General features: G+C 39.7%; 1 pseudogene; it reads left to right on the plus strand.

The window, feature by feature from the left end:
• Positions 1–11,361: 11,361 nt before the first annotated feature.
• On the plus strand, positions 11,362–12,793 carry LOC132519287 (ubiquitin carboxyl-terminal hydrolase 48-like; annotated as a pseudogene).
• The last annotated feature ends 3,591 nt before the right edge of the window (positions 12,794–16,384 follow it).

Raw genomic sequence — 16,384 nt, forward strand, 5'->3', positions numbered from 1 at the left:
GGTGAGATGAGTGGGCATTAAACATGTTTGTTATAGATTAATGCATTCTCTTTACATGCGGGAGAATGAGTCGCATTCAGACTAGACCCCCTAAATGACCGTCCTGGGCATTCTCCAGGGTCAGCAGATAATTTATAGAACAGTTCAGAGAATTTCCTGCAAGGTTTTAGGATGAGTTGTGCCCCCAGACGGCCACTATGTGAAAACTAAGAGCCATTATCTCACCTGAGTGAGTCACGTGAAAAAGGAATCTTCAGTAACTGACATTTTTCATTTTGCCATTGCTTCTGGAACCTGTGTTTCATCACATCTATTACCTACTTGTCTTATCCTGTAGCAAGTGAAAAGGCAGTCTTGTTTGTCCGGGAGTTTGTGTCACAGTCAACTTCCTCCTTTAGGGTCAAATATGCATTCCTTTGAGGAAAAAGACTGTAGGAACCTGCAACGGTTATGACGACTCTGTGAGAAGATAAAGGGGGTCTTCAATAGCCACACATCAGCAAATGTTTTGTTGAGACCCAAAGGATTGTGACATTAAATGACAGATAATGACATTGTTCTGTTGCCTTCTGGCTCTGTCAATTTGCTGAGACAGAAAATATGGTAATGTTACAAATTGTACCATGGCCTTCAGAGCAGCCCTTCAAAGCTTAGAGGCTTGGAAGTAAAATGGGTCCCTGAGAGAACAATCCATTAGTCACAACATTAAGGTTCGTACTCCAGACCTCAACTCATGTGCAGAGTTTCCTGTATTAATGAATTAAAATATCTGAGAAAAGGTCACTTACCCCATCAACCTTGTATTAAAAAAAAAAAAGCTCATTTAAAGTTTTAAGTAAAACTTTCCTATTTGGCAGAAGTGCTAAATTAATTTTCACCAGTTATTGGGTTGGCCAAAACCGTCGTTCGGGTTTTCCGTATCTTACGGAAAACCCGTACGACGGTTTTGGCCAACCCAATACTTAGCATGATAATTATTCACATAATTCTGGAGAAATGGCAATGAGCAAACCAAGTCTGAGCCTGTAGATGAAGGGTTCAGAGACCTGGGTTCAAATCTCAGCTCTGCTGCTGTGTAACCTGGAAAAGGTCACTAACCTACCTAGACCTCTGTGTTTTCTGTACTGTACATTTTTGAGGAGATTTTTATGTGCTTGGCACTGTTTTAAGCACATTATACTCAATGTCTACAATGTTATCAGGTAAGTAATATCTCTACCTTCATAAGGTTAGGGAAACAGAAGCATGGAGAGGTCAAAAGTTATCTAAGGGGATGGAGCAAGGAGGGGACAGAACCAGGATTCTGACCCAAGCTATCATGACAGCTGGTGCTACTGACCACTGGGCAATGCTGCCGTGCCAGCCACCGCCCTTATCCGTAAATACAGTGGAAGAAATCCCTTTGGAAGAACCCATTTATTTTTTTCTTTTATTTTCAGCGTCCAGTCAGGCCTTGAAAATAACTAAGGGTTAGAAAGTTCTTTCTAAAGCTTTTACTTGGCAGCTAAAAATTTTAACAAGATTACTAATTTATAAACTTTGACGTGGGCCTCAACAGGCTCTTCCAAAGGATGAGGAGACTTACTGGCTAAATTCCAAGTCTGCTGCTCTGGCTAGTGCTAAGCTAGTGTTCTCAGAGCCTTGATGCCCACAATCAGTGATTTCTGTACTCTCATTGGATCTGCTGGGTTAAACCCTTGGACCCATATATTGTCACATTATTTTAGGAATCTTAAATTACCAGCTGTAAACTAATTTAAAAGAATCCATTTGCACACACTGTGCTTAGAATGGGATTCTGGTTGAACTTAAAAAATACGTACTTTTTCTTATCCGTATTCTTGATGTTTAGATGAATTCTTCTAAGACCATGCATTGTTTGATGGCCAAGGATAAAGTTGAAAAGCTTGATTTCATTCAAGTAATCTATAATCAATGATTCAGAATGCTACGTTTAGCTGTATGATAGAATAATCATGGAGAAAATCATGGGAAAAGCATATTTACAACAGGGGAGATTTTAAATGAGAGCAAAGTTTTCTCTCTCTCTCTGTCCCAATTGTGTGTGAGTGTTTGTGGATGCCTATTTCTGGGAAGGCTAAGAAAGGATGACTCTCAGAAGTAAAGAGTAGTCATTAAAATTTTGTTTAATTAATAATTCCTTCAAAAGTTTCTAGAGGAAATTTGACTCTTGGTCTTTTTTATCCCATGGCACTTCCTTGTGAAATGCATTGGGATATCCACCTCACCTTTCACCTTACCTCTGAATTTCTCATTATTTCATGACTCATAGCAGCAACTCCACCCATTCTTTCCCAAAAAAAAAAAAAAAATAGTGGGGTAGCTGCTACGGAAATACTTCTGAGTCCGTCAGAAGTGAGGCAGGTTGCCAAATGGCTGATTCAGTCCCCAGAACTTAAAGGAGGACAATTAGAGAATTAAACGTTGTAAATTCAGTTGTGGGGTTAATGGCTTATACAGTGGTTTATGCAAGTTCACTTACTACCTGTGACACCACAGGAAATTCACCTTAATTTTTTATTCATACACCTACGCTACTCCTGTCTTAACCTGTTTGGTATGGGTACATACTAGGTAAAAAGTCTATGACCATCCTTTCTAAGTCTATTTGGACAAGTTTTATAATAGAAAAAAATGGTCAGCAACTTAACACTTAGGATCACTTCCATTTAATTTTTCATGGAACAGGCCCAATAGGGGACCAAATTCCTTGGGTAAGGGTCCTAGTGCAGTCCCAACAAATGTGGATCAAGTACACCCAGTTGTGTACTAGTAAGTATTGTAATTGCCTCATACATTTGGACTGTGAAATATCCTTTCTATGAAGCTTGAAGTACCTATGAAATAAAAAACCAAACAAGCAAATATAGAAAAGCTGTTACACAGAGCTCCTATATGATATTTTAATGCACACATTTGCTTCATTCTAATTCTAAAATTTGATAAGGTGGTTCTTTATTTCATTTGAAAAAAAGTAAAAAAGATGTTAAAAATACATGGAGGCAACTCAAGCATAGTCTGATCTTCGGTTCATTCAGCCATCGTACCCAACAAGTGATCCGGAGCTTTGTTTCCTCTAGGCAAGATGAATAGATCTATATTTAGTTTCACTGTAAGGATGACAAAAGAGTCTGTCTCTACCACATTAGTCCATTATGCCTAGGGTGCTTTTCTCAGACCTGAGTTTAAATTCACCTACTTACCTCTCACCTTTTCCACGAGAGTTAGACAGGAAGTTACATTGAACAGCTTCCGCTCTTTGGGTTGAGACTTGTAGCAGGCCCCAAATGCCACATGACCATCCTTTGTATGTTAATCAGTAGAGCTTCTGTAATGTATTATGTCCAAATGGATGATAGGAGAAATTGGAGAAAAGGAGCCAAGAACAGCATTCCTCTTCCACTGTCTGGTGTGGGAGAGAGAGTGGAGAACAGAGTTAATATAACTGAGTTGAAAGCAGTGTTCATAGGCAAAGCTTAAGCTCCATACTTGGAAAACAATGAAAGACAATGAACAGACAAGGAGAGTGCTGAGTGCAAAAGGTGAGCATTCTTTCCGTTAGTCCTTCCCTCTGCGTGTGTGGCTGTCCAGGTCTGTGTAAATGGAGCATGTGGCAGAGTCTTGGGGGACTCCAAACTGATGATGATTATTTTTTTTAATCTGGAGTTTAAGTTTTCTATTCTGTCTAAGAAGCTGTTTTTCTTGTTAGCAAGACAATATTTTAACACGAAGGATTGTAAATTTCCTCAGTACAGATAGCATATTTACTTTTTCCTTTATATCTTCAATAGAATCTAAGCCAGTGCTATGTTCTCAGTAGGCATCTGAAGTTGGGGTCTCTATGCACCTTTCCCTCCTGAAAATGGTACCTCATTTCCTCCATCTTGTTTTCAAACAAGCTGAGCAATAATAGGAGGCCAAAATATCGTTTTTATTTCTAATAGAGACTAGACTGGAGAATTAGGCTTTAGGTTTGGTAACTAAGTGGACTCACTAATGAACTCAGATTTAGGTAGACTCACTGACCCAGTCACAACAATGATGGTAGAGGTGGGCCACCAGCATGCGGCCTGTCTTAGTAATGCTTTTGCCATGGGGGCACAGACAGAATTTTTGCTGTCTATGGACAGATTCATTCCCATGAGGAATGTATGGGAGCTGAGACAAGCATACCCAGTTATTCATCCTATTTACCAATCAGATAAGTCAGTCACCACCCTAAATATGGAATGAGTAAAGGGGTAAAGGAGTAAAGAGAGATTCAGAGTTATATAATTTAAATATCTTTCATAGGAAAGAAATACTAGGCTTCAGAAAGAACTATTCTCTACTTCTTTTTGTCCTTGATGAATGTAATGAATGACCATTCATGGGCACATCATATGTTTATGTTTGTGCATATAAGTGTGTTGGAGGATGCTTTATGCTGGAGATGCTTTAAAGGAAATGATAAACTAGAAAGGCTAGTTTATTTGTTTTGTTATCTAGGGGGTTGGGATTTTGTAGCAGGAAACTATTCCTTTCCCTTTGAAAATGATAGGTTTTTTTTCCATAGGTAGTTACATAGTAAGTCCCATCATGTGCCTCCCTAATTAAATTCCTCGGATGACTTCCCACTATACTTAGACTATAATACAAACTCTTTATGGTGCCCCAAGGACTAGAAAGCCTCCATAATGTGGCCCTTGCCTACTCTTACCTCTCATATCCCCTTGATCACTCTGCTCCAGCAATAGTGATATTTGGTTGTGATTGCTTATAATTTTATTAATTCATTTTTTAAAAATTGGCTACACAAAGTTGATTCCCATTTAAAGTGTACTTGCTGTTCCCTTTGCCTGGAATCATTGTGTATTTGAGTCCTCTTGTCATATAAGCATTTGCACCAATGTCATTTCCTTGGAAAGGCCTTCCCTGATTACCTAGTCAAAAGTAGTTGCCCAGTCACTCAGTCATTTGGTTGTTCTAGTCTCTGTATAGCTCTTACGTAATCAGACAGTTTTGTTTGTTGTTTATCCTTTATTTTGTTTCTCCCATGAAAGTTCTAGTAAACCAGTGGGCCTGCCCTTCAGTTTGCTACTGTAGGTCCCAGTCAGGCACTTGGTAGGAGCTCATCAAGTATTTGGTGAATGAGTGAATTGTTCCCCTCATCATACTACTGCTGAACAAAAACACCACCTTGTACATACAGCAGTTATTTCAGAGGTCACGCCAAAGTATAATGTCAGCTTTGGACATAGATGAAAGTGAGGATGCATTTCCTAACAACCTGTTGTCAGCTAACAAAAAGGAATAGAGCATGTTAACAACACACCTTGACAAAGTTGAGAACGATCACTGCAGTCCAGAAAATTCATGAGCTTTCACTGGCTAATAGATTTCAGTGGCTGCAAAGAGTTTCCATGGTTCAAAAGCAATTCCCATTCCACATTTCCTGTTTTATCAAATTGCGAATCACTATGTTGTACACCTGAAACTTATGTAATATTGTAAATCAACTATACCTCAATAAATTAAAAAAAGACTGGCATGGAAACAGACCTACCGCCTTTAGTCTGGATCTCAAACAGCTTAAAAACAAAGGTATTGTGCAGATCTCAAAGACCAGGTATGCTCTTGTTTGGGACTAACCAGAATAGATTATCAATTCTCAGATCTTATATTTGGACTACTTCTTATGACTGGGAAATGGCATAGTATCTTTGGGGCTGTGACTTGACTTTTCACTCCCTAATTTAACCTAATAAAAAAAAGGTTGGAAAGGTTGAATATTTCAAAGGTAACTCTGATAAAAGGGTTGAGTGTTATTTGAAACTGCATTTCAATTTTAGGTTTCCTTTTTGTCCATCTCAGTGTCTTGAATGGAGGCATGCAAAGTCGGCATCACTGTGACAGAAGTATATTTAGGCATTTCACTTTCACCACCTCCCCTCCAAGGAAACCTGATGTTCTAGACAAAATGGACCAATACGTAGCAGTGGTGATACTCCTCTTTCTCTTCTACATACAAAAGAATTTGTTTAATACTTGACAATGTGAAAAGGAAGCCTAGAAGTTGGGCCTCATCCAAGAGTTGGGGCAGCCCATGGGTAGGTTTATAGCAGCTTCAGGTTTAGGGCATAAAGCCTGGAAGGGAGCAGTTAAATATTTTCTTCTTCTAGCTCTTATATATGTATACATATATATATATATAATTATCTTTATAAATTTATAAATATAATCTATATATTATATTGACATATTTGTATATATAGTTTATATACATAAATTTACATTCCATGATTATTAAATTATATTATACATATATTTGTCTACATATCTTTAACTCACTTGTACCTCTTCACTTTTCCAGCATAAATTGTGTTTTCATGACTAACTCTTGTTAAAATCCCAGTCTCTTATGCTCTATTTCCTTCACTCGCATTTCAGGAACACAGGTTAATTTAGACTGTGCCCCAGGATCTCTGAGGTCTGTACTGGGTTCCAGGACTTAGCTCAAGGATCCAGCTGCCTCATGTTGATATGGAAAAGTCCAGGTATGGACAAAAGAATGTCAAATGTGAGGTATGCCGAAGGTCCATTTTAGCCCCAGCCCAAATATCTCCAGCTGTGGGTGCCAGAATGGAAATAATGATGCAAAATTGATATGTCTGAGTCAAAAGGGGTAAGCTAAATTCAACGTAAAACTCAGAGGACTATTCAAAGGAGGTAACTGAATAGTGCCTCCCCTTGTGACAAAGACAGCAAGCATGATCCAGTAAGTTCAATCTCCTTTAGAGAAAAGCTTGCCTTAGGACCTGTTCTCTTTACTCATCTCAGGGTCAATCCCTTCCTAAATTCCCCTGCCCAGAGAGAACTTGTGGCCTGAGGAGTCACGTCGTATAAATCTGCCTCAGTTTAAAATTCTACCCTCTCTGTCAAGGATTGGATGGTAAGAGAAGTAGTTTGTGGGAAGGAATTAAGATAAAATTATTGACCTCTGTGTTACGTCTCATAGCATGAAGAAAGGCACAAAAGTTTCATTATCATCATTGGTATATATGAGCAGTCAGACACCCACTCAGTGAGGACAGGGACTTCAGCTTCTTCACTGTTGTCTAGAAAAGTACCTCGTAAAACAGCAATGAATATTTATTGAAAAGTTGAATCAATGCATTGATGAAGACCTTACATTCTGTCATGCTTGTCAGAGTCTGAGAGTTCATTTGGCTCTGATAAAGAAATTCCCCTGCATCAGGTCTCAGGGCAGATTAAAAGAGAAAAACCCATTCTAGTGAGCTCAGATCCATGTGATACTCATCATTTTCATTTACAAATGCATAGCAATTTGAGAAACAGAAAGTGTGACCCTATATACCCGCAAATACTTGTCAGCTGGCCAACAGGTGCACTAGACCAGGTGAACAGATAACCCACTAGATAAGCCTTGTATGGTTGCAACATGCAAGAAAATCATTTACCAGACAGAGGAGTCTAGTTGTCTCTTGCACACAATGGGTAGGTGAGTGCAGAGAACAAGGGACATACTCCAGGATTTTTCCTGCATTTCAAGTATCACAGAGCAATCACAAGTCAGTCAGAGTAAGCTGGGGTCAATTCTACCCCACCCACCCTGTGCAGCATTCCGTTGTGTTCCTGTCAGAGGATCCATGGGTCAAATCACCTTTGATTTAACTCTGGAAAACCACACTGTCACCTGAAGAGGGCCGAAGGGGGGGGGGAAATCATATAAATAGTTAACATTAATTTCCAATGGGAATTAGCTCCTCTTCCACATGTTTTTGCACAAATATGAACTAAGTCAACAGGTGATCCTAGAAAAAGCACTACAAGCATCTTTCTGGACACCTGGCTGAACCTGATGCTCTACTTTCCCATTGAGTTATTAAAAAGCTAAACTTCATACCTGAAATCTAATAACTTTTAAAGATGCAAGAGATTATGTAGATTCATCTGTAAGGAAAGGCAATAGAAAATGTTTTCTTATCTTCATCCATGACTCTCCTCACATTGTTTTGTGCCAATTTCTAGATGTATATACAGGATATGATCCCCACAACCAAACAGGCAACAGAGCATCTTTAGTCTCCCATGAACATTCAGTCCTAAGAATAGACAAGTCAGTGTCACAAAAGAGAAGAAATCATTCAATTTTTTCACTCAAAAAAGCTCATTCAAATTTTTAAAGTATCCTCTCCTATTGAATGAGCTTTGGTTTTAGGTTTTTTTTTGTTTTTTTTTGTTTTTTTTTATTTTTTTTTATTTTTTTACATCTTTATTGGGGTATAATTGCCTTACAATGGTGTGTTAGTTTCTGCTTTATAACAAAGTGAATCAGTCATACATAAACATATGTTCCCATATGTCCTCCCTGTTGCGTCTCCCTCCCTCCCACCCTCCCCATCCCACCCCTCCAGGCTGTCACAAAGCACCGAGCCAATATCCCTGTGCCATGCAGCTGCTTCCCACTAGCTATCTACCCTACTGCGTTTGTTAGTGTGTATATGCCCATGACTCTCTCTCGCCCTGTCACAGCTCACCCCTCCCCCTCCCCATAACCTCAAGTCCGTTCTCTAAGAGTTCTGCGTCTTTATTCGTTTTTAGTTTTTATTTAGGTTTTTTTTGTAGTCTTTAAAACTCTCTTGCTTATATCCTCCGAACTCTCAGCTCCTTACTTTAGTTGATAATATTCAGTATTTCCTTTGGTGCTGTGAGGGGATTTGTTGGAGGAATAAACATAAATGTCCATGGCTAATAATTACCCAATTGTTATCATGTGTCAGGCTTACAACAACTCCATGAGGCAGGTTCTATATTAACCTGAGATTTGGAATAAATATTAAAGTAAACTTAGAGTCTTGATTTACTTTTTTAAAAAGACTTCATTAACTCAAAATTGAACGTTAAGCTAAGAACTAAAACTATGAACCTAGAAGAAATCATACTAGAAAATCTTCATAACCTTGAGTAGGCAAATATTTCTTAGATAGACTAAAAAATATCATGCTTTTGAAAGATGCTGTTAAGAAACTAAAAAGGCAAACCACAGATTGGGGGAAAATATTTGCAAAGTTATATCAATAAATAATTCTTACAACTAAGTAAGAAAAGGATAACCTGATTTTAAAATCATTTGAACAAACACTTTGCTAAAAAAGATATATGAATGGCACAAAAATGCATAAAAGGATGTTCAACGTCATTAGTCATCAAGGGAATGCAAATGGGGGCTTCCCTGGTGGCACAGTGGTTTGAGAGTCCACCTGCCGACGCAGGGGACACGTGTTCGTGCCCCGGGCCGGGAAGATCCCACATGCCGCGGAGCGGCTAGGCCCGTGAGCCACGGCCACTGAGCCTGCGCATCCAGAGCCTGTGCTCCGCAACAGGAGAGGCCACAACAGTGAGAGGTCTGCGTACCGCAAAAAAAAAAAAAAAAAAGAAAAAGGGGAATGCAAATGAAAACTGTGACAGAATACCATTGCACACCCACAAGGATGGCTAAAATCCAAAAGAGTGACAATGCCAACTGATGGAAAGGATGTGCAGCAATTATAACTCTCATATATTGGTATGGGAATGTATAATACAACCATTTTAGAAAACAGTTTGGCAATTTATTATATAGATATACACTTACCATATGACTCAGCATTCCCAATCTTAGAAATTTTCCAGGTGACAATGAAAACATACGTCCACAAAGATGTGTATTTTATTTATAAATTAACTTTTAAATAATTGTCCCAAACCAAAGAAAAAACCCAAATCCACTTTTGAATGGATAAACAAATTGTATTGTATTATTATATCTGTACGATGGAATATCACTTAGCAAAAAGAGAAAAAAAGAAAAAGAAAAAAAAGAAAGAAACAGACTCCTACACAAGCAACAACATGAACAAATCTCAAATCATTTTACTGGTTGAAAGAAACCAGAAATAGAAGACTGCATATGTCTGACTGTAGGTATAGGAAATTCTGGAAGAGGCAAAACAAGAGTGACAGAAAACAGATCAATGATTGGCAGGGGCTGAGAGTAGGGGGAGGAGAATTGTGGGGTAGTGAAATCTTCTATTTCTTCATTGTGGTGGTGGTTACATGGTAAGATACATTTGTCAAAACTTCTTGAACTCTACACTTAAAATGGGTACATTTTTATTATACATAAGTTATGCCTCAATAAAACTGATGAAAAAATTCTAAGTTAATGTGCTATACAAAGAGACATTAAAAAGTGGCTTCCCTTCCTGTATTCTTATGTACATTACACTTACCCTAGGATTTGGGCATCAGGAATAGGTCTTTTTATAAGCTGCTATCAGGGAGGGCACAGATACAGTCCAGAATTGTGCTGTCTGATATAGAAGCCACTAGACACATGCGGCTATTTGAATTTCAATTAATTAAAATTAAATAAAATTTACAATTTAGTTGCTTAGTCACCCCAGCCACATTTCAAGAGCTGAACAGCCACATGTGACCGGTGGCTACTGTATAGGACAGTGCAGTTATATAAAACACATTTCCATTGTCACAGAAACTGGACTGTGCTGGCCTAGAACACATTTCTGAATAAATTTTGTAAGCAAATAGCAAATGCAGGAACCTGAAAGCCTTTGGTTTACAAAAGACAAGCTTTGTTGAAAGACAGTGTACCCTTCTCCCTGCTTCCCCGTCCCCGGCACCCCCCCCCCCGGGTATTAAAGTATCTAAGAGTGAGCAGTCAGCTTAGAGTCACACTGAATAGCGCAGAGGGTGTGGAGGATGAGAATCAGTCATGGTGGGTATCACAACTTTCAAAAGAAGGTTTCAGCCTACAAGAACATGGACTAGTCAAGATCAACAGACACCCAGAAGTTATCAGCAAATACAGAGAAAGTCAGGCAGAAAAGGCGTCCATCTCAGAATGCCAGGAAAATATCCAAGGCCCCTTAAGCTTAGATCACCTTAGAAATGAAAAAAGGAGGGAAACCTCAGGGGAGTAAGAGGTCCTAGAATTTGACTTGGGAGCTACTTAAAGTAGACACGGGCTTTAAATGCAGATGCTCATGCTACTGTGAGTTGGCAAGACAAAGTTGTCAGCCAGCAATAGAAATAGGCCTTGTAAACCTAACATGAATTCCATTAGAGGAAAATAAAAAAGATATTGTTGCAGCTCAAAAAATTCATCTAACTTTATCAAATCAGAAGTTTTTGGCCGGCTTGGAAGACTAGTGGTGTGCAGGACACTATCCTGGACAGGGGCTGAGACGCTGCTTCCCCAGCAGCGCAGGTGGCGGAGCCATTTGGGCAGCGACAGCAGCAGCGCCGGGCTCAGGAGGCGCTCCTCGGGCCAAGGCCATGGCCCCGCGGCTGCAGCTGGAGAAGGCGGCCTGGCGCTGGGTGGAGACGGTGGGGCCCGAGGAGGTGTTGCAGGAGCACATCTGGCTGGAGCCCTGCATCCGCGGCGTGCGCAGACGAAACTGCAAAGGAAATCCGAATAGCTTGGTTGGGATGGGTGAGCACATTTGGTTAGGAGAAATAGATGAAAATAATTTTCATAACACTGATGACCCCAACTGTGAGAGGAGAAAAAAGAGCTCATCTGTGGGCCTCACTAACCTGGGAGCTACTTGGTATGTCAACACATTTTTTCAAGTGTGGTTTCTTAACCTGGAGCTTCTGCAGGTGCTCTACTTATGTCCAAGCACCTATAGTGACTACATGATGGGAGGTGGTATCCAAGAAGAGAAAGATGAGCCTCAAGAAATTTGTGAGCATCTCCAGGACTTATTTGCCTTGTTACAAATCAGTAACAGGTGATACATTGATCCATCGGGATTTGTTAAAGCTTTGGGCTTGGACACAGGGCAGCAGCAGGATGCCCAAGAATTTTCAAAGCTCTTTATGTCTCTTTTGGAAGATACTTTGTCTAAACAAAAGAATCCCGATGTGAGGAACATTGTCCAACAGCAGTTCTGTGGGGAATAAACTTATGTAACTGTCTGCAATCAGTGCTGCAGAGAATCTAAGCTTTTATCAAAGTTTTATGAACTGGAGTTAAATATCCAAGGCTACAAACAGTTAACAGATTGTATCTCAGAATTTTTGAAGGAAGAAAAATTAGGAATCAATCAGTACACTTGTGAAAACTGTCAAAGCAAACAGAATGCAACAAGGAAGATCTGACTCCTTAGTCTTCCTTGTACTCTGAACTTATAGCTAATGCGTTTTGTCTTTGACATGCAAACTGGACATAAGAAAAAGCTGAATACCTACATTGGATTCTCAGAAATTTTGGATATGGAGCCTTATGTGGAACACAAAGGTGGGTCCTATGTGTATGAGCATAGTGCAGTCCTCATACACAGAGAAGTGAGCACTTATTCTGGTCACTACATTGCCCATGTGAAAGATCCACAGTCTGGTGAATGGTATAAGTTTAACAATGAAGACAGAAAAGATGGAGGGGAAGAAATTACAACTAGCGATTGAGGAAGATCTAGCAGAACCTTCTCAATCCCAGACATGTATACCCAAGTGTGGCAAAGGAACTCACTGCTCTCAATATGCGTACATGTTGGCTTATAGACTGCAAACTCAAGAAAAACCCAACATAACTATTCAGGTACCAGCCTTTCGTCAAGAGCTGGTAGATCGGGATAATTCCAAATTTGAGGAGTGGTGTATTGAAATGGCCAAGATGTGTAAGCAAAGTGTGGATAAAGGAAAAGCAAAGCATGAAGAAGTTAAGGAGCTGTACCAAAGGTTACCTGCTGGAGCTGGTCTGTAAGATCTTCTGGGACAGTCGGTGCCCAATCTGAGCTACTAGCTCCGGGTGGGCACCCTCACAACCTTATGTCTCAGGGCCTGACTAAGGCCTGGTTTAGAGCCTTGTGGGAGGTCTCTGGATGGGGGAGGCTAGGGTAGTGTAAAGGATGTAGCTTTCCAGGTGGATGTGGCACATGGGGTGTGGTCACCCCACTTCCCTGGGTGTGCAATGATTGCAGAGCTCTGTTATGGCTACCCAAGAAAGAAACCAAGGAGCTCTAGTGAATGTACAGACTAGTGAAAGTAACGGCCATTTATTGAGCACCTGTGAATCAGGTGCCACCAGGAGCAGCACAAATTTGTTTTGTGATCTCACTCTCGGTGCCTATACATCTGCAGTCATTCTGTCACTTCCTAAGGCATTCTTGTCTTTATTGCTGAAGATCTGAGAAAAAAGTTTACCTGGGCACATTGCCTCAGGGAGCACTCACCTCATGAAGAAGTTCAGGGTAGAGGTAAGACTGCCAAAGCAGGAGTGAGAGCGACTTGACGCCAGGAGGCAGACCTCAAAGAGGCCGCGGCCACAGGAGACTGGAGTCCTGGCCCCTGTCAGCCTTCCCGGAGGGCTTCAACTGGGCCCCTCAGGCCATGCTCCAGCTGAGCACCACCTGTCTCACAGACCCTGTGTTGCCTCGCATTGCCTACCCAGTCGTCCTGTTGCCAGAATGAGCTGAAGTCTGAAAATTGCTCATCAGGACAAGGTATAGCATGGGAATCTTCTCTGTGGTTTCACTTGCCAATGACCACTATCTTGATAATTCCGTGTGGTTGACAGGGTCTTGGTACTCCAGCCAGAGCCTCTGAGGTGGGAGAGCCAAATTCAGGACATTGGACCACCAGAGACCTCCAGGGCTCTTGTAAGGGGCAAGAGCTCTCTCAGAGATCTCTGTCTCAATGCTAAGCCTCAGATACATCCAATGTCCAGCAAGCTACAGTGCTGGACGCCCCATGCCAAACAACTAGCAAAAGAGGAACACAACCCCACCCATTAGCAGGGAGGCTGCCTAAAATCATACTAAGTTCACAGACATCCCAAAACACACCACCTGACGTGCCCCTGCCCACCAGAAAGACAAGATCCAGGCCCACACACCAGAACAAAGACACCAGTCCCCTCCTCAAGGAGCCCTACACAAACAACAGAACCAATCTCACCCACTGGGGGCAGACACCAAAAACAATGGGAACTACAAACCTGTAGTGTGTGCAAAGGACCCCAAACACAGTAAGTTAAAAAAAATGAGAAGACAGAGAAATATGCAGCAGATGAAGGAGCAAGGCAAAAACCTACAAAATCAAACAAATGAAGAGGAAATAGGCAGTCTACCTGAAAAAGAATTCAGAATAATGATAGTAAAGATGATCCAAAATCTTGGAAATAGAATGGAGAAAATACAAGAAACATTTAACAAGGACCTAGAAGAACTAAAGAGCAAACAAACAATGATGAACAACACAAGAAATGAAATTAAAAATTCTCTAGAAGGAATCACTAGCAGAATAACTGAGGCAGAAGAACGGATAAGTGACCTGGAATATAAAAAAGTGGAAATAATTGCCATAGAGCAGAATAAAGAAAAAAGAATGAAAAGAATTCAGGACAGTCTCACAGACTTCTGGGACAACATGAAACACACCAACATTTGAATTATAGGGGTCCCAGAGGAAGAAGAGATAAAGAAAGGGTCTGAGAAAATGTTTGAAGAGATTTTAGTTGAAAACTTCTATAACATGGGAAAGGAAATAGTCAATCAAGTCCAGGAAGTGCAGAGAGTCCCATACAGGATAAATCCAAGGAGAAACATGCCAAGATACAAAAATCAAACTAGCAAAAATTAAATACAAAGATAAAATATTAAAAGCAGCAAGGGAAAAGTAACATATAACATACAAGAGAATCCCTGTAAGGTTAACAATGAATCATTCAGCAGAAACTATGCAAGCCAGAAGGGAGTGGCAGGACATATTTAAAGTGATGAAAGGGAAAATCCTACAACCAAGATTACTCTACCAAGCAAGGATCTCATTCAGATTGAACAGAGAAATTAAAAACCTTACAGACAAATAAAAGTTAAGAGAATTCCGCACCACAAAACCAGCTTTACAACAAATGCTAAAGGAACTCCTCTAGGAAGGAAACACAGGAAAAAGAAAAGACCTACAATAACAGATCCAAAACAATTAAGAAAATGGTAATAGGAACATACATACAACATACATAACTACCTTAAATGTAAATGGATTAAATGCTCCAACGAAAAGAAATAAACTGGCTAAATGGATACAAAAACAAGATGCATACATATGCTGTCTACAAGAGACCCACTTCAGACCTAGGGACACATACAGACTGAAAGTGTGGGGATGGAAAAAGATATTCCATGCAAATGGAAATCAAAAGAAAGCTGAAGTAGCAATGCTCATATCAGACAAAATAGACTTTAAAATAAAGACTATTACAAGGGACAAGGAAAGACACTACATACTGATCAAGGGATGAATCCAAGAAGAAGATAGAACAATTGTAAATATTTATGCACCCAACATAGGAACACCTCAATATATAAGGCAAATCCTAACAGCCATAAAAGGGGAAATCAACAGTAACACAATCATAGTAGGGGACTTTAACACCCCACTTTCACCAATGGACAGATCATCCAAAATGAAAATAAATAAGGAAACACAAGCTTTAAATGACACATTGAACAAGATGGAGTTAGTTGATATTTATAGCACATTCCATCAAAAACAAGAGAATACACTTTCTTCTCAAGTGCCTATGGAATATTCTCCAGGATAGATCATATCTTGGGTCACAAATGAAGCTTCAGTAAATTTAAGAAAATTGAAATCATATCAAGCATCTTTTCTGACCACAATGCTATGAGATTAGAAATCAATTACAGGGAAAAAACCATAAAAAATCACAAACACATGGAGGATAAACAATACGTTACTAAATAACCAAGAGATCACTAAAGAAATCAAAGAGGAAATCCAAAAATACCTAGAGACAAATGACAATGAAAACACAACGATCCAAAACCTATAGGATGCAGCAAAAGCAGTTCTAAGAGGGAAGTTTATAGCTATACAAACCTACCTCAAGAAACAACAAAAATCTCAACTAAAAAACCTAAACTTACACCTAAAGGAACTAGAGAAAGAAGAACAAACAAAACCCAAAGTTAGCAGAAGGAAAGAAATCATAAAGATCAGAGTAGAAATAAATGAAATAGAAATAAAGAAAACAATAGAAAAGATCAATAAAACTAAAATCTAGTTCTTTGAGAAGATAAACAAAATTGATAAACCATTAGCCAGACTCATCAAGAAAAAGAGGGAGAGGACTCAAATCAAAAAAATTAGAAATGAAAAAGCAGAAGTAACAACAGACACTGCAGAAATACAAAGCATCCTAAGAGACTACTACAAGCAACTCTATGCCAATAAAATGGACAACCTGGAAGAAATGGACAAATTCTTGGAAAGGTATAACCTTCCAAGACTGAACCAGGAAGAAATAGAAAACATGAACAGACCAATCATA

This window comes from Lagenorhynchus albirostris, chromosome 4, assembly GCF_949774975.1.
Source record: "Lagenorhynchus albirostris chromosome 4, mLagAlb1.1, whole genome shotgun sequence".
In the NCBI taxonomy this organism is placed as follows: domain Eukaryota; kingdom Metazoa; phylum Chordata; class Mammalia; order Artiodactyla; family Delphinidae; genus Lagenorhynchus; species Lagenorhynchus albirostris.